Below are 23,246 nucleotides of genomic sequence, written 5' to 3'. Positions count from 1 at the left end.
TGACAGTTCACAGAGCTGCCTCCTGCCCACAGCCCCAGGGGTGCAACTGCAGAGACACCAGGATTGTCCCCAGTGACACAGGACCCCGGTGACAGCCCAAAGGCAAGGGCAGAACAGAAGAGTATGGAAGGAGGGGAGAGCAGCCCTGGGCAGGCCTCGTTCTGCCGCTGCCCTTGGCTGTGTCTCCAGGGAAGCAGCAGCCGCAACCGCAAATGGCAGCAGCAGAGACAGAGCGGGCAGCAAGGCAGCCAGGGGCAGCCCCAAGGCTGAGCGGGGCTGCTGCTGCGTGGGGCAGCCGGGCACTGGCTGCAGAGCCTCCTGCATGCTGGGGCTGCTGCTCGCTGCAGAGCCGAGGGGAAGGGACGGCAGCCGGCACACGCCACACGCTGCTGCGTGTGTGAGTGAGTGCATCTCTACAGACAGCCTGGATCTGCACGGACGTGACATCCAGCCAGAAGAAGGGAGGAGGGCAGAAATAACAATGTTCCAGGCATAAAAGAAAACTAAAGTAAAAATGATAGCACCACAGCATCCTACAGGCTGGAAAAGACCTTTAAATAGGTGTTTGAACATAACGAAAAATCATTACACAGATGAAGAAAAGTTGTTCCTGGCTTCTCCTGAGATGCAGTGGGAGCCTTAGTGGGATCGTGGGAACCTTATTAATCTGAGGTGTTCACACACTTTCTGCAAGACATTCTTGATCTCCTGGTTCCTCGGGCAACGGATGAGGGGGTTCACTGCTGGAGGCACCACCGAATACAGAACTGCCACCAGCAGGTCCAGGGATGGACAGGAGATGGCTGGAGTCTTCAGGTAGGCAGACATGCCTGTGCCAAGAAACGGGGAGACCACAGCCAGGTGAGGGATGCCTGTGGAAAAGGCTTTGTGCCGTCCCTGCTCAGAGGGGATCCTCAGCACAGCCCTGAAGATCTGTACATACGGCACCACAATGAACATAAAACACACAAGTACTAAACAGACACTAAGCACAAGAAGCCCAGCCTCCCAGAGGTAGGTATGTGAGCAGGAGAGCTTGAGGATCTGTGGGATTTCACAGAAGAACTGTCCCACAGCATTGCCCTGGCAGAGGGGCAGCAAAAATGTATTGGCTGTGCAGGAGAGAACAGAGAAACCCACTGGCCCAGGCAGCTGCTGCCATGTGGGCACAAGCTCTGCTGCCCAGGAGGGTCCCGTAGTGCAGGGGTTTGCAGATGGCAACGTAGCAGTCGTAGGACATGATGGTGAGAAGAGCACATTCTGTACCAAGGAAGAAGATAACAAGAAAGAGCTGTACAGCACAGCCCAAGTAGGAAATGTTCCTGTGTCCCCAGAGGGAATTGGCCATGACTTTGGGGACAGTGGTGGAGATGGAGATGGTCAAGGAGGGTGAGGCTGAGGAGGAAGAAGTCCATGGGGGTGTGGAGGCGGTGGTCGCAGGCTATGGCACTAATGATGAGGCCGTTGGCCAGGAGGGCAGCCAGGGAGATGCCCAGGAAGAGCCCGAAGTGCAGGAGCTGCAGCTCCCGCCTGTCTGCAAAGGGCAGGAGCAGGAACTGGCTGATGGAGCTGCTGTTGGACATCTGCTGCCTCTGAGCATCAGGCAGTGCTGATAAAGGAAAAGACAGTGACAGCCTGGGGAGACTTCTCTGTGCAAAGTCAGAGCCATTTCCCAGATCCCATCTCCCTGCTACACACAGACACCCTTTCCTTTTCCTAGGAGCCCTTCCATCAGCTCTGTGGCTGCAGCCCTGGCTGCTGTGGCTGTATGTGCCATGAAGAGCCAGGATCTGCCCAGGGGCTCTTGAGAAGTCGGCCCTGCTCTGCAGCAGTGGGTAGGGGCAGGGACTGGTCCTGCTCTGCCACTTTGTGCCATGGAACCACAGCAAACACAGAAGGTAAAGGTGACAGAAGAGTTGTGGGGGTTTTTCCCATATCTTCTCCCCTTAACCAAATGGAGCATTCTTGGATGTCAGAAACACTCAGCATTTCTGCTGCCCTCGGGGAGAACAGAGCAAGGGCTGTGAGACAGCCCCAGCCCCTGCTGAGAGCATTGAGATAACAGAGAGACAAGAGCTCTCTTACCTTGGAGGGCAGCTCACAGCTTGGAAGGACACCTGGAGGCGATGGCCAGGTCTCTAACAATAGGTTCTGATTAAGGGAAACCCCAATGGTTCTCCAGCCCCACAGGCTGCAGTGCCCACAGCCCCACCGATTAGACCAAAGCTGGGACACTTGTTCCCATGGACACAGTTGCACAGGAGGAGACACAAGCTCCGTGGGTGACTCTGGGAGCTCTGGGTGGAAGATGAACCTCCCACTCCCAGAGAGCCTGACAGCAAGAGCAGGGCAACAATCACACAGACAGGGGAGAGACAAGAGTGGATGGAGCTTCCTGATTTCTCTCTCCCACCGTGTTTCTGGGTTTAGTTTCCTCTCATTCCTTGACCATCTCTCTGCTCCCTGGAGCTGTTCCTCCAGTCATGTGTTTCCCTGTCCCACATCTTTCCCTGCCAACACTCCCAGAGCCCATCCTCCCCTCTGTGCACTCACCTAGGCCCTAGAGAAAGCTGCCTGTTGGCAGGGCACTGCCTGGGCACAAGCTCCTGTGTGCAGTGGGAAAGGGCAGCTCAGAGGAACCCAGATGGGTCCAGCACAGGTGATGCTGCTGCTGTCCATAGGCAGAGCAGAGGCTGAAGGCTCTCCAGGAGGTTCCTGGCAGGCATAAAGATCACTGCATGTTACAGGTCAGAAGTCTCAGTGTCTTCTTCAGTCTCTGAGAGCTAATTTTCCATGTGCCATGGAAAATTCCTCAGGAGTAGAAAACAGAAAGCACAGACTCGGGAGAGCTGTGTTTCTTTATAGATGTCCCTGCCTTGAGCTTCCCCTTGAGAAGTGCCCTCAGCGATGTCCTGGGGGTGATTTGGAGCTGGGAGCAGCCCTGCACTGCACAGCACTCTCTTGACAGCAGGACAGTTCCCTGCCAGGAGATGATTTTAAACTCTCTCCCCCTTCCCTCCCCTTCCTTCTGTCCCATCTGAGCCCCCTCCAAGTGTTCCTGGGGCTCCAACTTTGAAACAGGCTGACACCATCCCTGATGTTCCCTTCCTCAGCTGCTGAGAGACTCTTCTTTCCAGCAGCAGCGTATCTCCCCTCAGAGACAGGTTAAAGGCCAACATTTCCTTGTCTCATCGTTAGACAGGACAAGCAGGGATGAAAGAGCCAAAGCAACCAAGGCCTTTGTTCCTTTTGGCTGTCGCGGGTTCTCTGGCTCCTGAGGCCAATCAGGAGAAACTTGATTTGGGTTTGGTTTCGTCTCCACTCCTGCCTGGGGACGCTGGGAGAATTTACACGTTTTTGGGGCATTTGGCATTGGTCACCCTCACACCCCTCTGGCCCCAGGAACGACCCTGAGCCGTGCATGAGGGACAGGACCTGCCCTCCCAGGGCCTGGGGGTCAGGCCTTGGCCTTTCTGCTTTAGCAAACCAACCCAGGCTTTTCTCAGCATCAGAGCCACCTGCACAGGGCCTTGGCTCCCTGCAGTTCCTTGTCCTAACAAGTCCCTGGGGAGGCTTTGTCAGTAACAGCCCTCAGAGGGACCCATTCATGCTTCAAGGTACTTGAGTGAGTTTTGCTCATTGCTGGGATTTCTTGAGCACTTTCTTCAAGTCTCCTTGATCCTCAGAGACTCAAGGAGTCAGCCCCACATATGCTGTGGTGCTCATTAAAGTACTGAAAGCACTAATTGGCTACTTCTCTTTGCGTCATTGTCTTGAAGCCTTCAAAACTCCTGCAGGCAAGTGAAGCCATTTCACTGGGCAGTTCAGTAGGAAGATCTCTAAGTGCACTTCATAAGAATGGGGATTTTTTTATATGAAGGGTTTTATTTTATTCCTTTCTTTCAGTAAGATCATGACCTGCTCAAGGAGTTGGGCAGAGAGCAACCTCCTAAGGTTCAACACAGGCAAGAAGAGTCCTGCAGCTGGGAAGGAAGAACCCCTGCACCAGGCCAGGCTGGGAGTGACCTGCTGGAGACAGACCTGGGAGTGCTGGGTGATGATAAACCACGAGCCAGCAACGTGCCCTCGTGGGCAAGAAGCCAATGGCATCCTGGGGGCAGCAAGAGTGTGGTTAGCAGATTCCATTCCTGGAAAAGAGAAGATGGTTGTGAGGGAGACTCAACACAGATTCACCAAGGGGAAATGCTGCTTAACCTACCTGAGAGCCTTCTATGATGGCATGACTGGCTGGCAAGATGAGGGGAGAGCACTTGAATGTCATCTCCCTTGACTTCAGCGAGGCTTTTGACACATAACCACAGAATTACAGGATCTTAAAGGTTGGAAGAGACCTCAAAAGCTCATCCAGTGCATCCCCCCTGCCAGAGCAGGACCCCCTAGAGTAGGTCACACTGGAACTCGTCCAGCAGCGTTTGAATGTCTCCAGAGAAGGAGACTCCACAGCCCCTCTGGGCAGCCCCTTCCAGGGCTCCCTCACCTCAACAGGGAAGAAATGCCTCCTTTTGTTTCTTTGGAATCTTTTTTTTAAGCTTGTCCCCTTTGTGCCTTGTCCTATCACCAGCCATCCCTGAGCACAGCCTGGCTCCAGCCTCCTGACACCCACCCTTGATGGATTTGTAAACATGCATGAGGTCACCTCTCAGTCTCCTCTAAGCTGAAGAGCCCCAGCTCCCTCAGCCTTTCATCACAAGAGAGATGCTCCACTCCATCATCTCTGTGGCCCTGTGCTGAACTCTCTCCAGCAGCTCCCTGCCGCCCTTTGAAAGTAGTGATCATCACATTCCAATACTTTCACTCTTGTATTTCCCTTGTCTTCATAACAAAACCATGATTGTCATATGGTGGTGGATCACCTTTGAACTGATCATTGTCTCTTGACAATGCTGTCAAGATTCTATTACTTCATGTGTTCTTTGTATTATTTCTCTTTTGATGCAACAATATGCCAAATAGATTGCCAGAAACATTATAATCAATAGCAGAAGTGTTTCAATCAGTGACTTTATCCAAGATTTTAGGTCCAGGCCCAGTCTCTCAAAAACGTTATCTATCCAGGGTGTGTTCATGTCTTACCTGATTTCCTCGTATTGGCATTACGTGTTCCGAGTCTATTTCTGTTTGGACTGGAGTCTGGGCCTGAATATTCAATACGAATCCATTTGACCATCCAATTTTGATCCATGTTTCCACCACCACAGACTGAAAAACCAACAAAACCAAAAACTTCGTTATGTTTCAGAGTTAACTTCAATATCTCAAGATCTCCTACAACTCTCCCACTTCCATGGGCCTGATGGTGTCTTCTTCACTCGAGTGTAGTGGATCCAGGCATCTGATTCGGCATTATTGATTGCAGTGAAGGTGGTCAGCAACACCTGGGATGGTCCCTTCCACCTTTCTTGCAGAGGTTCTTCGTTCCAGGTCTTTATGTAGACAATCTCCAGGCAGGATGTTGTCTACTGGATTTTCCAAAGTCAGAGGTCAGTTCCACACTACTGCACTTCAGAGCCTGTTCAGGATTTTTCCAAGAGGAAGTAAATAGTTACACACATCTTGTTTTCCCATCACATGCATGTTTGGATTTGGTTCAGGAACCTCATAGGGTTTTCCATACATACTTACTGACATTCCACTCCGAGATTTCACTCTTTTTTTTTGCAGCAATGCCAGTGGAAGTGCCTGAGGCCATTTCAATTTAGCCTCCTGACAAATTTTTCTAATTTGTCTTTTTAGGGTCTGATTCATTCTTTCCACTTTTCCACTTGATTGCTGTCTCCAAGGGGCATGTAAATCCCAGGAAATTCCTAGGACTTTGCTTACCTCTTGTACCACATTGGCCATGAAATGTGGTCCTCTGTCTGAAGATATTCCAAATGGAACTCCAAACCTTGGAATATCAAAACTGGGTGATATAGATCTAAAACAGGGGGTTTAGACCCTATAAACTACAATTTAGGCCTAAAAAATGAGGATTTAGACACTAAAACCAAGGGTGTAGACGCAAAAATGAGGATTTAGACCTTAAAACACGGGGTTTAGATGAAGAACAAGGATTTAGAACATAAAATTGGTTGTTTAGACCAAAGTAACAAGGATTTAGACCCTAAAACAAGGGGTTTAGTCCTAAAAATGAGGATCCACGCCCTAAAACTGGGAGTTAAGACACCAAAAAAAGGGGATTTAGACTCTAAAACTGAGGTTTTAGACCCCCAAAACATAAATTTAGACCTAAAACTAGGTGGTATGGATGTAAAATGAGGATCTAGACCCTAAAACTGAGGATTTAGACCCAAAAATGGGGATTTAGACCCTAAAACAGGGGATTTAGTTCTAAAAGCAAGGATCTAGACCCTAAAACTGGGAGTTTAGACACAAAAAAAAAGAGGATTTAGACCCTAAAACTGAGGGATCTCATTGGGCAGAGAGGAACCTCCTGAGGTTCAACAAGGACAAGGGCAGAGTCCTGCAGCTGGGAAGGAACAATCCCCTGCACCAGGACAGGCTGTGGGTGACCTGCTGGAGAGCAGCTCTGCAGAGACCGACCTGGGAGTGCTGGCTGAAAATAAACTGACCATGAGCCAGCAACGTGCCCTCGTGGCCAAGAATCCAATGGCATCCTGGGGACATCAAGAAGAGTATGGGCAGCAGGTCAAGGGAGGTTCTTCTCTTCCTCTACTGTGCCCTGTTGAGGCCTCATCTGGAGTCCTGTGTCCAGTTCTGGGCTCCTCAGCTCAAGAGGGACAGAGAACTTCTGGAGAGAAGCCAATTCAGGGCCATCAAGGTCAGGTGTTTATTCCCACACCAAAATGTGTCCTGGTTCCCCTCATTCCCCCCATGGAGAGCAGGGGCTGGGAGACACTCAAATCAAAATCAGCCTCTGCCTTTATTTCATTAGAAGGATTAGAGCCTCATGTCCCAAGAAGAAATCCCGGACACCTCCTCCCACCCTCCTCCACCCAAGGGCTTTACCAACCACAAGCCAGGATCCCTCTCCATGACCAGGGATGCTGAGAGCCACCATGAAACCCAGAGACAGACCATCTGCTCACCTTCCTGTGCAAGGCTGGCATGAGCATGGAGGGAGCTGCGAGCACCCGTGTCCCAGGGCTGGGTGTCCAGCCAGGGCAGGGCTGCTGAGATGGTGAGCAGTCCTGCTCTCTGTGCCCTTGCCCATTCACACCGGCTGCCCAACAGGAGCCCGAAACACAACAAAGGATGAAAAGAATCTCTTTGGGGATGGGTTTCCCCTGTTTTTCATTTCTTTTTCCTTCGGGGAAACCTTGCCTGTCTCTTCCATGATCTTGGCATCTCCCTTCTCACACAGGCACAGAACCAAGGCGCCGGCGTTGGCGGCTTTCAGGGGCTTCCACGGGGCCCCTGAAACACAAGCACAGAGCATGTTAACAACCAGCAACCTGCAGGATCTGGCTGTCTCCTAAAAGAGGACAAGGCTCTCAACTCAGCTCATCAAGAGAAAGGGGTGGGGACAGTCAGACACCCCACTGGAATGAGGCTTGGAGAAGGTTTTCTTCTTTTGGAGAAGGTTTTCACAGCTCCAGCTGGAACACTGGGCAGGGACTCTGAAAGTTTATCCCCAAATGTTTTCAAACCCTCCCGGCTTCTCCTCTTTCTGTGAGCACCTTGCTTTTTGCAGGAGGCCGGTTTGGGAAGTGCCTCTGCTGGGGGCTGTTTCCGTGACTGATGGTGTGTGGTTTAGGTGTAGGCTCTGAGCAGGAGGGTGTTGACAACACCCACTGATAGCCCAAAGCCTTGCACCTACCCAACAAATCACCACAACAATTCCTGTTGTCACCTTCCCCTGTGCTACAAGCAATGACAAGGGAGAATTAGACTTGCAAGTCCAGATAAAACCCCAATGGAGGGAGTTCAGAGGGTAGCAGGACAGAAAGAGGTGAGGGTAGGACACGTCAAACTGAACCAGAGTGAAGAGGAGCAAAGAGCTGTGTTCACCACATGAACCCAAGGAGCAGACAGCACTGACCATGAGCCCCCTCCCACTGATGGCCCTCACGGGGCCTCCTTTAGGGAATTCAAAGCCCTTTATACCACTAAAAGCACCCGACTCAGATGACAACCCGTGGGGCTCCCAACCATTCACCACAGCTCCGTGTTTTCTGCCCCCAAACGTGCTCACACCACCCGTGAGGGAGAAGCAGCAGCAGCAGAGGATGAGCCAAAGTGGCAAACTCCCACCCCAGAAGGAAGCCAGGCCAGAGGCAGCTGCCCCACAGCCCCATGGCTCCCTCCTGAGCTGCAGCCACCATCCCCTGCACAGAGAGGTGATAGTAACATCACATTTATTGGTTACATCTGCAAAGCAATCTGCTACTCGGCACAAGCTCATTGGTTAATTGCTAAAGCTCACACTCTTAGCAAAATCTCACTACAGCTGTTGTTAAAAATATCCTGCTTTTACTTCTTCTCAGCTGCTCCCTGTTTTCAGGCAGCCTCCTCCTGGCATGCGCCCAAGGTCAGGCTGACCTGGCTATCTGTGTGAAAGCTTGGATTCTGCAATCATCCTTCTAACAAAACTCCGTGTCCTGTATCAGCAAGAAACTTCTCTACAGTTCTCCCTTTTTCTTTTTGCACAATCACTGGTTATCCGGCAAAATTAGTTTCTTCACACAAGAGAGCACACAGCTGGATACACATAACCCTGCAATTATTAGGATCAATATAAGCAACCCAGTTCTCAACAAACTTCAGAGCCATCCCTCAAGGCCCATCCAGGACACTAAACCAAAAATCCCACATCTTGCTTGATATTAGAAGTGTGGTGGATAAGTTGGTGTATTTGTTTGTGAATTGCTTTTGAATGATCATTTAGATCCGTACAGCACATGCCTTGAAAATCTTCACAACCATGGCCAGGAGTTAAAAGCAAAAAATCTATGGCAGCTGTTGCTATTATTGCTGAGGGAGACCAAAGGTAACGTGGTCATCACATTCACTAGTAAATGCACGCACAAATTGTTTTGGACGACGATGTTTCCAAATCATTGTGTGATCAGGCATCAGGGTTGTCAGTCATCCCAAACTGCACGGTCCCCGCTGTGATCTCGAGGCTATTCCAGGCCATGCCTGGTCCCCACGAATCAGAGAAATTCCCTGTGATAACTGTATAGGCACAAGACTCGACCTGGGTATTTTTGGTGAAGTGTAATTGCACCAAGATATCGTGCTCTTATACACGCCCAGGGTGGGATCCACATTCTGTCCCAAATGTTTTGGTATTGCTGGTAAAATTAAACATAACACAAAAATCCATCTTTATCGATCCCGATAACTCTAACTCCCGTGGCTCTGTTGTCATTGTTGGCAACCATGAAATGATCAAATCCCAGCTGTCAACTTTGCCATTGCCCTGAACTAAGGGATTTGTTTTTAATGCATTTGGTACAGGCCATTGTGCCACATCTGATGGAACTCCCACCAAACAGGTAGAAAAAGGATTATCTGGAGTGGCCATTGATAAACATATTGTAGGGAGGTCTGGCTCACTCCGTGCCGGCCCCGGCGCCGGCGGCGCAGTCGGTATTACTCTCTCCTGCGTTTTGTCTCTCCTCACGTGCCCCATGGAGCCCAGTCTAACACGGGGTCGCGCTGTCACCATATGTTGCCGCTACCGGCAACGTCACCAGGCCGCCGGCACGGATCACTCAGCCCAGCCCCGCTGAGGGGAAGAGATCACTGCATACCCAGTATGGGTGATGCTTTATTCCAACTCATCGTTTACACCATGTGCTTTCATCTGCTACCACCAGCACCTCCTTTCACTCCACCCAGGGCCCACCTCTTCTGTACCCTCCACCTCTCACATTACAACCCAAGATCTTCCAGACGCCTACAACACCCCTTGAAACCCAGAGACAGACCATCTGCTCTCTCCCTCCTGTGCAAGGCCGGGATGAGCATGGAGGGAGCTGAGAGCACCCGTGTGCCAGGGCTGGCTGTCCAGCCAGGGCAGGGTGGCTGAGATGGCCCCTACCTGCAGGGCAGAGGGAGGGCAGCCAGGCCGTGCTGCAGGGGCACAAGGAGGCAAAGGGGGCTCTTTCATGCTTTAAACCTTTTATTTTTACAACTCTCTGCAAACAGCTTTTCAGCTTCTACTTCCTCCTACCTAACGTCTACTGCTAAGGAGCTACAAGGAAGGAGAGGGGCAGAGCCCAGTCCTGCACATCCAGCACAGTCCTGCTGCTCAAGCCAGTTTTCCCCTCAGACCCCGCAGCAGCTCCCCAAGACAACTGAAGAAATCAGCCAGTGAGCTGATGGGGAGTTGGCAGGGCCCAAAGCTGTCCGCTGGTTCTGGTGCCGGGACTAGTTCGGGGTTGGGCCGCGGAAAGGGCCCCGAGTCGGTGGGAAGACGTCTCCACACCCGGGTGAGAGCAGCAGCCCTTCCTGCTGAGCGCATCTGTTCCAGTATCCAGTAGTAGAAGTGCTGGGTGGAGGTGTAGACCCCGGGCCTGTGCGCTCTGCCACAGCCTGCCCCCCAGCTGGTCACGCCCACGAGCCAGAAGAAGTTGGCGCCCGCAGCTCTGCAGACCAGCGGGCCCCCGCTGTCACCCTGCAGCACAGGACAGAGGCTCAGGGGGGTGTTGGGGAGCCCCAGCAGCCCCAGGTGGGACAGGGCTGCGGCTGCTGCCGCGGCTGACTCGCGGCTGCTCCTACCTGGCAGGCGTCGATGCCGCCCTGCGCGTAGCCGGCACACAGGTTGTAGCTGTGCAGTTTCCCCCTGTAATACTCGTAGCTGTTACACAGCCTGCCATCGATGAGGCGCACCTTGGCCTCCTGCAGCACGTCGGATCCGTGGGCTGTCAGCACAGCAAGGAATTAGCCCCCAGCAGCTGCAGGACACTTCCCCTCCCCTGGCTGGACACAGCCATTCCCTGGGCCTTGGCTTTGCACCTTGCCAAAGAGGCGCCGGACCCATCTTTCCCTTGGGGCTGCCTTTGGGCCGTGGCTCAGAAACACAGAATCAACCAACGGTGGGGGTGGGAAGGGCCCTCGAGAGCTCATCCAACCCGAGCCCCTGCTAAAGCCGGTTCCCCTGGACCAAGGGGCACGGGAACGTATCCAGGCTGGTTTGGAAACCACCAGAGAAGGAGCCTCCACACCCTCCCTGGGCAGCCTGTGCAGGGCTCCAGCACCCTCACAGCAAAGACATTTTTCCACCTCTTCCAGGGGAACTTCCCGTGTTCCAGTGTGTGCCCGTTACCCCTCGTCCTGTCACTGGCCCCCACCCAAAACAACCTGGCCCCAGCCTCTAAACACCCGCCCTTGAGGCATTTCTCAACACTGAGAAGGTCTCCTCTCAGAAGGTGCCACGGCCTGATGAGGAAGGTGTTCCAGAGCCCCGAGCACCGTGGCAGCCTGAGGGAGCTCAGGCCTGTCTGCAGCCGCCCGTCCCCGCAGCCTGACTCTGGCTCCCGCCTGGGCTCTGTGCCAGCCCGAGCCGTCTCCCCAGCGTGCCAGGCTTGCCCTGGGCACAGCAGCGCTTTCCCCAGGGGAACTCACTTCGTGCGGTGGTCTGGCCCCAGCCAGCGATGTAGCAGTCTCTCAGCTGGGACACCAGCACGTCGGCGGGGTGAGGCACACAGGCCACCTGCACGTACTGGTTGCACTCCACGGGCCGGTCCAGCTCCAGCAGGGCAATGTCGTAGTCGGTGACGTTGAAGTAGCTCTGGTGGAGCAGCGCCCGCGTGGTGTATCGCACCTGCACCTCAGGGCCCGTCAGAGTCAGCTGGTTGGCCCCGACCACCACCCGAAACCACGGCAGTCTCCTGGAAGGCAGATGGGGAGCAGAGGGCTCAGAGGGAGCGGAGCCGTGCGCTGCAGCCCGGCCCAGCCCAGCGGTGCCCTGCCTGCTGCTGGCCGAGGGAGAGAGGCGAGCTGTGCTGCGGAGGGCACGGCTGCCCCGGCGTGCCCTGGGCTCCAGGCAGCGCCGGCCCCAGGCTGCCGGGAAGCGGCGGCACCAGCCCGGCCCGTGCCCGGCACACGCCATCCCTGGCACGCCAGCGGCAGGCCGGGCCGCAGACAGGGCCCCTGCCAGTGCCGGGGGGACAGCCCTGCCCTGCTCCTACTCACCGGTAGAAGTCGACGCAGTGTCCTGCGGTCAGGACCCACTGGGAATGGATGAGGCTCCCTCCACAGAAATGCCCGGTGCCCTCTCCCCAGGGATTCTGGATGCTGACAGTCCAGGGCCAGGCCCCCACGGGGGCATTCACGCCACCCACCACGCGCCACGGCTGCTCAGCCAGGGGCCGGGTGCCGCAGCTCCCCCTGCAAAGAGCAAGTCAGGAGTGTCCTGCTCCAGGGCTGGCTGCTGCTGGGGCTGCAGGGCAGCCGTCTGCCCTCCCCAGCGGGCGCCGCACGGGCAGCGGGGCCGCTGGGGAACCCTTGGCTCCCAGCTCCTGGCACCAGCGCACCCTGCAGGGAAGGGCTGCCCCAGCTCCCTCTCACAGCCACTTACCAACAGCTGTCCCCTGCCACGCTCGCAGGCCAGCAGCACAGGGCCAGCACGACAAACACCAGCACAAGCTTCATTGCTGCGGCAACACGCGGCAGCTGCCAGAGCCGAGGGAGGGCTCGTGCCCAGCAGCGCTGCAGCCCATGCAATGCCTGCAGTGCTGGCACTGCCCGCGGCACCTCGGCCCCGGGGCTGATGTCACAGAGCCGCTGCCTGCGGGCGCTGGGGTGGGGGCCATTCTGCGTGGGGCACCACGCAGGGGGCCAGCAGGGGAGGGAGGCACAAGCAGGGATGGGACACCCCTCCCGCAACAAACTGCAGCACAGACTGTGCTCCGGGGGCCTGGCGAGAACGTGGCCGTGCTGCCTCCGGCAGCTGGCGGCAGCAGCAGCTCACACAAGTCAAAGACTGTCTCTCTGACTCAACCACAGTCGAGTTCTTGCCTCTTCCCAAGGAGGACTCTGTTGCCAGCTCCCATCAGCAGCCAGCTGCCTGGAGCCCTTTCTCCGCTCCTGCACGGCTTTGCAGTTCATCTGTGCACCTGCTTCCACTCCAAGTGCCTACATGAGAAGGCAAATCTCTTTGGCATGAAAAAACAAAGGAGCTTTCATGCTTGGTGTTTCTCCTCAGTACTTTGCATCTCTCTGTGCTTCACCTCAGGCAGCTGTGTCCCTGCAGCCCAGACAGCTCTGTGCTGCAAGAGAAGCAGAATCGGAATCGTTTCTTGGACAAGCATCCCCTCTACTTACACCCCCCTGTGCTGGTTTAGCCTGGTGGCCACCCGGTCATTAAATCACTCCCCCTCCTCAACTGCACAGGAGGGAGAGAGAAATATAACAAACCACTTGTGAGTTAAGGACAGAGAGCTCACTCAGCAATGAGCGTCACGGGCAAAACAGACTCAACTTGGGCAGAAAAAGGTTTGATTATTACAAAATAAGAGCAGGGAGAAGAGAAATAAAACCGTCTGAAAAACCCCTCCCCCCACCCCTCCTCTGCCCAGGACTCCCCTTCCTTCCCCCAGCAGCGCAGACCATGGGGGTTGTGGTCAGTTCATCACAGATGGACTTTGCCACTGCTGCTGCTGCTGCTCAGGGGGAGGCCTCCTCACGCTTCCCACTGCTGCACTGTGGGGTCCTCCCCACGGGAGACAGTCCCTCCCCAACTGCTCCAGTGTGGCTCCTTCCCACGGGCTGCAGCTCCTCACCGACTGCTCCAGCCTGGGGCCTGCCATGGGGGCAGCTCCTCACACCCTGCCCCAGCGGCGGTCACCCACCGCCACAACAGTCCCACGGGGACACACTGCTCCAGCCCGGGGCCCTCCCAGGCTCACAAGTGCTGACACAAACCTGCTCTGCACGGGCACCTCCCCACAGGCTCCCAGCTCCTGCCAGGAACTCACTCCAGGATGAGCTTCCAGCAGAGTCACAGCCTCCTGCAGGCATCCGGCCGCTGCGGCCTGGGCTCCTCCACGGGCTGCCCGTGGGTCTCTGCTTCCCTGTGGCCTCCGTGGACTTCAGGGGGACAACCTGCTTCACCACGCTCCTCCCCACATAGCACAGGGAAGCCTTTCCAGGGCCTAAGCACCCTCCTCCCCTCCTTCCCCACTGACCTTGGGGTCTGCCCAGATGTTTTCACATTCTCCCTCCCTGTGGCTGCTGCAGTTTTGCAACTGACCAACAGCTTCTTCTCCAATCTGTTCTTCACAGTCAGTAATTGTCCAGCAGACACTGAGCCAAAGTGGCAACGTCCTGCCTCAAAAACAACCCAGGCCAGAGGCAGGCGCCCCACAGCCCCGCGGCTCCCTCCTGAGCTGCAGCCACCGGCCCCTGCGCAGAGATGGCTCCAGCAGCAAGGCCCAAGGCAGCAGCAGGAGAGAGGGACCCGGCCCTGCCGCAGCAATTCCTGACCCGGGAGGGCTCCGGGAGCCCTTCGAGCTGCTGCCACCCCTCTCTGGGGCCGGACTCGCTCCCCTGTTCCCGCGGCACCGCATTGTAAGAAACTATGAACTAAGGTATTGTTTATTGAGATTTATGTTAAGCTCAATGTAAAGGTTAGACAACAAAAGACAGGAAAATTGCATATGCGAACAGCTGCCAGACATCACTTGTGTAAGATAAGATAACCATGATTGCCTTCACATACCAATACCATCTGTGCAAGCAGAACAGATACTGCTCAAAGATAACTACAGGATGTTCTGAGGAACAAAGGAGGAAGACTCCTTACTCAACAACCACCGGAAGGCAGAAAACGACCCCCCTCACAGCAACTGAAGCATGCGCTGAGTACCTCCACTGCTTCACGGCCACGGACTAAAATGTATAAAAAGGGACTGTTTAAACTGATCAGCGCGGCAGTTGGCGGAGCGCAGACTCCCCTGCCGTCCAGCGCTGTCTTTGCTCTTATTCTACTTGCTACAATTAATAAAATTATAATTGGATTATGATCCGTTGTGGTCTCAATTTATGACAGCATCGAGCGGCGTTTGCACACGCACGGCACGAGGGAAGCGCCGGGGGGGGGGTTGGGGCAGGACACGAAGTTTTGGGGTGACCGAACGGCCCCGGCAGCGCGAGCGGCGGCGCGAGCAGGGCGCGAGCGCGGGCTGCACGCGGGGCACGCTGGGAAGCCGAGGCCCCGCCCCCTCCGCCGCACTGCGCCTCCCGCCGGGCGCCGCCGCACAACTACAACTCCCATCAGGCACCGCGGCTCCCGCCCGCGGCTTTGGGCGGCAGCGAGGCGCTGGGGGTGATGGGAAATGGAGTCTGCGGGGCGCAAACGAACCTCCACACCTCGCTCTTCATCAGCTCAGCCTGTTCCTGCCGCGGTGCTTCCTACAACACGCAGCTCACATCACACGTTACTTACACGTTACCGCAAGGTTCAGTCTCCTCGAGGCACACACCGAGTCTCCCCATCCTTTCTCACGACCCACCAAGCACAGCCAGGCTCCTGGGCACAGACCATCCCACCAGCGGGTTTGCCCTTTCCCATGGGAGCTGCAGCCCATCCTGCCTTCCCCAGCCACTGCCCTGGGGGCACTCCAGGGACCTCTTCTCCTCCCACAGCGTGCAGGGGTTTTGTTTGGGCAGGACCAGGACGGTCGGTTGAACCTCTGCTGTTAACCACCCTGGTGGCTTCTGCTCCATTTTTATCCCGCTGTTCCCGTGCCCCATTGCCCTGTGCTCTGTACAGAGAATCACGGAATCACAGAATGGTGGGGGCTGGAAGGGCCCTTTAGAGCTCATCCAGTCCAACCCCCCTGCAGAAGCAGCTCCCACCTAGATGAGGTCACACAGGAACGTGTCCAGGTGGGTCTTAAAGGGCTCCAAGGAAGGAGCCTCCGCACCCTCCCGGGGCAGCCTGGGCCAGGGCTCCCTCACTGAAACAGGGAAAGACATTTTTCTTTTAAATTATTTAAGTGGAACTTGTTGTGTTCCAGCTTCATCCCATCACCCCTTGTCCTGCTGCTCGATACCATGGAAAAAAGTGCTGCCCCAGCCTCCTTACACCGACTATTTAGATGTTTGTCAATATTAATGAGATCCCCCCTCAGTCTCCTCTGCTCCAGACTAAACAGTCCCAGGTCCCGTGGCCTTTCCTCATATGAAAGATGCTCCAGTGTCCTGATCATCTTTGTGGCCTTGAACTGGATTCTCTCCAGAAGTTCTCTGTCCCCTTTGAGCTGAGGAGCCCAGAACTGGACACAGGACTCCAGATGAGGCCTCACCAGCGCAGAGCAGAGGGGGAGCAGAACTTCTTTTGCCTTGTTGGCCACACTCGATGCCCCCAGGCTGCCATTGGCTTCTTGCCCACGAGGGCACATTGCTGGCTCATATTTAGCTTATTATCAACCAACACTCCCAGGTCGGTCTCTGCAGAGCTGCTCTCCAGCAGGTCACCCACAGCCTGTCCTGGTGCAGGGGGTTGTTCCTTCCCAGCTGCAGGACTCTGCACTTGTCCTTGTTGAACCTCAGGAGGTTCCTCTCTGCCCAACTCTCCAGCCGGTCGAGATCCCGCTGAATGGCAGCACAGCCTCTGGGGAATCAGCCAGTGCTCCCAGTTTGGTGCCAGCAGGGAACTTGCTGAGGGTCCCTCTGTCCCCTCATCCAGGTGGTTGATGAAGATGTTGAACCAGACTGGCCCCAGAACCCATCCCTGTGGAACTCCACTGGCCACAGGCTTCACACTGGACTCTGTGCCATTGATCACCCCCCTCTGGGCTCTGTCATTCAGCAGCTCTCCATCCACCTCACCTCCACTCATCCAACCCTCACTGCCTGAGCTTTCTGATGAGGATGTTGTGGGAGACAGTGTCAAAAGCCTTGCTGAAGTCAAGGTAGGTGACATGTGCTGCTCTCCCCTCATCAAGCCAGCTGGTTATGCACTCATAGAAGGCATCAGATTGGTCAAATAGGATGTCCCTCAATTGGGAGTGGAAAAGCTTCTCTAAAGTTTCCCTTGTTTCCAGTGTTTCACTTGTCCAAATTTGGGCTTTATTTTGTAGCACATGGACAGAGTTGTAGGATACAGCCAAGAGAAACTACAGCTGGGCTTGGCAAGACTTTCTCCTCTTGCTTTTCTCTGCAGAGAGGGATCGAGGCAGCTGGGACTTTGCAGCCCTAAGGACAGAAGGACGTGTCTCTGGAGCAGGGGGAGGGACAGGGTAGATGTCCTGGTTTTGCTCAGCCGGGGACAAAGAGCCAGGAGGGTGCTGGCTCACTGCTGGAACCAGACACAAGGGGAAACACCCAAAAGCTCCCAGAGGTTGCAATCAGAACAGTTTAATGGAGCAACAAGAAGGAACAAGGGAAGGAGAAACAGTTCTAACGATGCATGAGGGGATGTACAAAGGGGATGGTGAGTGACGCCGTTGCTCATCAGCTGGGACTTGACCCAACTGCACACATGTGCTGGGCACCATGTCAGGATAAGATCCAACACCTGCTGGCCAGCCTGGGGCAGCTGCCCATGCTGTACCCCTTCCTACATCCTTCTAGAACAGAACCTTTTCCCAGCAGAAACGAGCACAGTGTTTGTTGTCCAGACACAGGTGCTGGAATCTCCCGCCAATCAGGCTCAGCGCTCTGTCCACTTGATGGGAGAGGCCTGGAAGACAAAAATCCCACCCAAGGTCATCACACAGGTAGGCTGAGGACACCTCCAGCCCTGCCATGGGAAGCAACCCAGCTGCCAGAAGCCTCCTGTGCTGCATACACAAGTTCCGTTAGAACAGACTGGCCACAGACCCTGATATCCAACCACTGTGAGCAGCTCAGAGCCTCAGACCCCACTTGGAACGGCTTTGGCCTCCAGCAGGGACCCAATTGGCTGGCAGCTTCTCAGTCCCAATTGATCCAACATCCTTCCCAGTCAAGATGCTGAAAAGCATCCCCTATCTGCTGCTTCAAGCCCAAAGGGATCTTGCAAAAGGGGCTGGTTCAGCTCCAGCAGCCAAAGCTGCTCAAATGCTCAAAGGCCCATCCCACTTGCCACATCCCTGTCCTGGAACAGCCCTGAGCAGAACACTTGGGTAAAAGCCGTGGCCTTGCCAAGCCACTGAATCCATTTCTAATTCAAGGCCCCCAAGCCACATCCTAGACCCTGAACAAAGAGGCATTCCTCTTACCTTTGATTTGACAGATTTCATAGTCATTCACATCAGGGAGCGCTGAGAGAGAAATTGTGGCCCCAGACTCTCTCCTCAAGCTGTTAATAAACTGCCCCTGTTTGCCAATCAAGTGTCTGACTGTATCCTTGATGAAAGACAAGAAAGCAAGAGTCAAGGAGAGAAATGTAGATCAAACACCACTGTGCCCTGGGGCTTCTTTTGCCCATCTTCCTGGTCCCTGCAGCTCATTTGCAGGGTGGGTTTAGACAGGCAGCGGGAACGTGACCCTCCTGCACAGGGGAAAGCACCACAACTCATCCCCTGCTCTCAGGGACTGTGAACCCTCAAAGCCTTCTGAAGGCTTTCAAAGCATCACCCTGACAGATCAGGGTGGAGTGTGATAGAGAAAAAGGACTCCAGCAACCATCCCAGGGTGTAACCCTAACAGCTAAACGCTGAAACCCTCGTTGGCTGGTTCTGTATCTGCCTGGGGTGGCCCTGAGATGGAAGAAGTAGGAGATGGCTGTGTAGGGCAGGGCAGGAGGCACGAGCAGGCTGCTTACCTTGGGCACCTCTATTTCCCACACAAGGATATTGGACTGCCTGGATTTTTTCCTTCGGCGACGGTTCTGGCGACTCACTGTCTGCCCCTCGAGACCGTCTGTGTCCTCCAAGTCCATGTGAGTCACACTGAAACCTGTCAGAAAGGCACCATGTCAGCATTCAGACAGCCCACACAACGCAGCTCCCACACACCAGCCCAGGAGAAGAGATCCCTTTGCAGAGAGATGCCAGTGAGCACTTGCTACGCATTCTGTTGGGATGCTCCTGCCTCAGGTTCCCCAGGATGTCAGAAAGGGTCAAGTCCCATCACACAGAGCCCACTGAAAGCTTCCCTTGATGCCTGGGGACCACCCAGCCCAGCTCTGGGAATGCCAGCACAGGAGGCCCGAGTCGAGCAGCAGCCCTTCACACACAGTGAGCCCTTCCCCAGCACACACCATCTAGGATCTAGGAGCCAAAAGCCAAAGAGCCCAACGGGGCCGAGCAGCCCTTACCTGGCGCGTGCTCCACTTCGCTGCCCGCCGGCATCCAGCCGCCAGCAAACCTCCTGGCAGCCGTGTGCTGAGCGGCGGGGAAGGGGCTGCGTGTGCCACAGCCGGCAACGGCCCCGCTCGCAGCCCGGGGCTCTGCCTGCGGGGATGGCGGCAGCGCAGCGGCGCTCTGGGCACGGCTCGGCTCCGGCGGGGTCCCGCACACGCTGCTGGGCTGGCACCTCAGCCTCAGCCCTGCCTGGGACACTGCGCTCTCAGGAAGCGGGAGGGCACAACAGCCAGCAGGGACGGCGGCTGCTGCTTCGGGCCGGGATTCCTCCTCTACCCCTCGTTCCTCCTGCGCTTCCTCAGCGCCTGTGGCCCCTTCCTCGGGAGCGCTCTGGGCACTGCTCAGCTCCTGCCCGGCTCCCACACGCGCTGCTGGCGCTGCTGGCGCTGCTGGCGCTGCTCTGCGTCGGCGCCTGAGCCTGAGCCCTGTGTGGGGCTGGCTGCAGCGCTGCTGGGACACTGTGCTCTGCACGGGGACAGAAACAGCAGCAGGGACGCCGCTCGCCTCTGCACATCCTCCTGTCTCTGCTCCTGCCGTGTCACCCTCAGCTGTTGGTGCTGACACATCCCAAAGGCTGGTCTCTGGGCATTCCTCTGCTGATGCCAAAGGCAGCTCCTGAGGGACACAGGCTTCCCCTTGGGGCCAGGACTCTTCCTCTGTCCCTCCTCTCTGCTGCGCTTCCTCAGCAGCTGCTGCCGCTTCAGCACCATCTCTGGCCTGCTCTTTGCGGCAGGTGTAGAGCCACCAGCAGCCCAGCAGTGCCAGCACTCCAGGCACGGCGTAGGGGATCACACTGGCGAAGCAAAGAGCCATTGCACAGAGCCACAGCAGCATCTAGCAGGAGAAACAGACAGCATGGTCAAGTCGTCCCAGGGAAGGGAACAGGAATAGCTTCAGCTATTTCTCTGTGCTCTCAACCCTCATGTTTGGGCCCAAAGCATTCCTTTTACCTTCCAAAGCCTCATTTGGGGGCAAACAGAAGAATCACCAGAGAGCAACACTACCCATAGCCTTGGCCAGGCTCTGGAGGTGGAAGAGCTCAGCATGGAAATGGACTGGGAGGTGCAGAGCAGCCTCTCCTGTCAGCCCTGTCTACATCCTCTTCCCTGTCCTGAAAGTTTAGGCCATCCTTACCTTTGGAAGAGGGTGGAAGTTGAGGAGAATTGGGAAGCAAATGAGAAATGGCTGGAAGCAATCAGGAAGGCAAGTAGCCAAAGAAGGAGCTGAGTCCTCCCGAGGGCAGCTCAGCCCAACTGGCTCTGGCTGTCCCACTAGGAGGCTTTATAGTCCCTGGCCAGGTGAGGTCACAAACGCCGGGTGGGGTCTGGGACAGCCCCTGTGTGACATCAGCAGCGCCCAACGTTCTCTGTCTCCCTTGGTGACGGCCACAGCGCTGCCCCTCCCCTGGATGGGCTCTGGAATTATTAAAGAACTCCAGAACTCCACCACTTTTTGCCCTCAGAAATGTACTCCATTCCCACTTTTCCCCTCAAAACTCTTCCAAAACTACACTTTTCCCTGCAAAACTGCACCAAAACCCACTTTTTCTCCTAAAACTCCAACAAAACCTCACTTTTGCTCTCAGAAATCAACCAGAACACCACTTTTCCCCTCAGAATTGCTCCAAAACCCCACTTTTCCTCTATACATTTCCACCCAAATCCCAATTTTTCCCCTCAAAATGCCACCCAAACTTCACTTTTCCCCTCAGATTTGCCCCCACACCTCATGTTATCCCTCAGAACTCCCACAAACCCGCACTTTTCCCCTCTAAATCCCAACCAAAACCAACTTTTTCCTTCAAACCTCCACCCAAACCCCCACTTTTGATCTCAGATATTTACCAAAACCTTCCTTTTTTTATCACAACTCCACCTAGACCTCACACTTTCCCCTCAGGACTTCCACAAAAGCTCACCTTTCCTCTCAAAACTCTACCAAATCAAACACTTTTCCCCACAGAAATACCCTCAAAACCCCACTTTTTCTGCCTCAGAAAACCACTAAAACCCCAACTTTTACCCTCAGACATGCCCAAAAACTTCCTTTAATCCCTCAGAACTCCACTGAAACCACACTTTTTCTCTCAGAATTGCCCCAAAACCTTATTTTATCCCTCAGAAGGCCCCAAAACCCTACTTTTCTTCCCAAAACTCTACCAAAACCCCACTTTTTGCCACGTAAGTTCCCCCAAATCCCATTTTTCCACTCAAATGCCACCCAAACCTCACTTGACTTCAGAATTGCCCCCAATCTCATTTTATCTCTCAGAACTCCCCCAAACCCTCACTTTTCCCCTCAAAACCCCAACAAAAACCCACTTTTTCCTTGCAAACTCCACACAAACCCACACTTTTGCTCTCAGAATTGCAACAAAACCCCATTTTATCCCAGAACTCCACCACTCTTTTCCCTCAGATATGTACTCAATCCCAGCTTTTCCCTGCAAAACTGCACGAAAACACGTTTTCTCCCAAAACTCCAACAAAATCCCACTTCTTCTTTCAGAAATAAACCAAAACACTTTTCCCCTCAGAATATCTCCAAAACCCCACTTTTCCTCTCAAAACTACACCCAAATCCCAATTGTTTTCCCTCACAATTACCCCAAAACCTCATTTGATCCCTCAGAACTCCCCCAAAACCCCACTTTGTCCTTCAAAACTCACACAAAGCCCCTTTTCTCCTCACATCTTCCCCAAAGTCCCACTTTTTCCCTCTGAATTGCTTCAAAACCTCACTTTTTCCCTCCAAACTCCACCTAAACCCCACTTTTGCTCTCAGAAATTTACCAAACCCTGCTTTTTCCTTCAAAACACCACCCAAATCCCACCTTTTCTCTCAGAAATGCCCCAAAACCTCATCTTTTCCCTCAAAACTCCACCCCAATGCCACTTTTTTCCCTCAGAAATTCACTCAAACCCCACTTTTCCCCTCAAGACTGTTGCAGGCACCTGGAAGATCTCGGGTTGTAATGCCAGAGGTGGAGGGTACAGAAGAGGTGGGCATGGGGTGGAGTGAAAGGATGACTTGTGTCAGCAGATAAAAGCACATGGTGTAAACAATGAGTTGGAATCAAGCATCATCCATACTGGGTGCGCAGTGATCTTGTCCCCTCAGCGGGGGCAGATCCTTCAGGTCCTGCAGGCTCTTGTGGATTGACTCTGAGTGCTGACTCAAATTCACACAGCACGTGCCTTCACAGCCCTCACAGCCCCGTCCTTGTGCCAGCCATAAACAATCTGCGGAGGCTCTGTTCTGCAAAGGAGCGTGTCTGATGGAGCCTGCATTGGGTAACCATCCAGTTAGTGCTGCTGAAGTACTGCTGCTGCATTTTGCAAGCCTGCATCCTCATCTTGAAGCGTTGCTAAAGCTTGAGCAGTCCCAATACCCAGAGAAACTGTCAGTAGGTGCAGCTGTACTGAGACCGAGTGGATCTCGTCCTGTGACATCTGCTCAAGTGACCCAGGCATTCTGTTGGGGCTGGGTGACTGCCCGTCCTCCTGTTGTCACCCATCACAGCGTTCCTGTAAGGACCCAAATCCCATTCCTGTGAACCTCTCTGGCGTTGCTCCGCTCAGCGTCACGCTCTCGCTGCTCAGAAGTGGCCGCACGGACAGCGCAGGATCACACTGAGGTCCAGATCCCGTGCGGGCACCAGCACATCCCCAGCCCCAAGGGACTCAACGCAAGGCTCCTTCCCACGGCCCCACAGCCGAGTCTCGGGCACGGACCAAAGGCTGAGTCTGGGACGCAGGAGAAGCCCCAGAATGACGCTGCACGTGTGTCAGAGCTGCCCGATCCCCGTTGGAAACACTGAACACGGATGTGGGTTGCACACTCACTCAGAAGGCAGATGCCCCGTGGTCCCTCTCTCGTTCAGTCAGCGTCTGTTCAGGTGCTTTGTGGGCACGTTCAGCCACAGCTGCCCAGGGCCATGTGGGATTCCTGCTGTGGCGCACGCCCCGCTCTTGTAAAAACAGTTGTGTGGCTCTGGATAGAAATGCAGCCCCACTGCCA

At 54.8% G+C, this 23,246-nt stretch overlaps 1 long non-coding RNA gene and 1 pseudogene across 1 annotated transcript; both read right to left on the bottom strand.

Annotated features, from left to right (window-relative positions):
* Window positions 1-639: 639 nt before the first annotated feature.
* Window positions 640-1,592, bottom strand: LOC133626767 (olfactory receptor 14J1-like; annotated as a pseudogene).
* An 8,938-nt stretch (window positions 1,593-10,530) lies between these two features.
* On the bottom strand, window positions 10,531-11,612 carry LOC133626677 (uncharacterized). Its single transcript, XR_009819716.1, has 3 exons — window positions 11,557-11,612; window positions 10,711-10,853; window positions 10,531-10,606 (listed from the first exon to the last, which is right to left on the bottom strand). It is a non-coding gene; the product is annotated as an uncharacterized LOC133626677 (long non-coding RNA).
* Window positions 11,613-23,246: the final 11,634 nt, after the last annotated feature.

This window comes from Colius striatus, chromosome 14 (assembly GCF_028858725.1).
Source record: "Colius striatus isolate bColStr4 chromosome 14, bColStr4.1.hap1, whole genome shotgun sequence".
In the NCBI taxonomy this organism is placed as follows: domain Eukaryota; kingdom Metazoa; phylum Chordata; class Aves; order Coliiformes; family Coliidae; genus Colius; species Colius striatus.
This window is presented reverse-complemented; position numbering and strand designations above follow the sequence as displayed.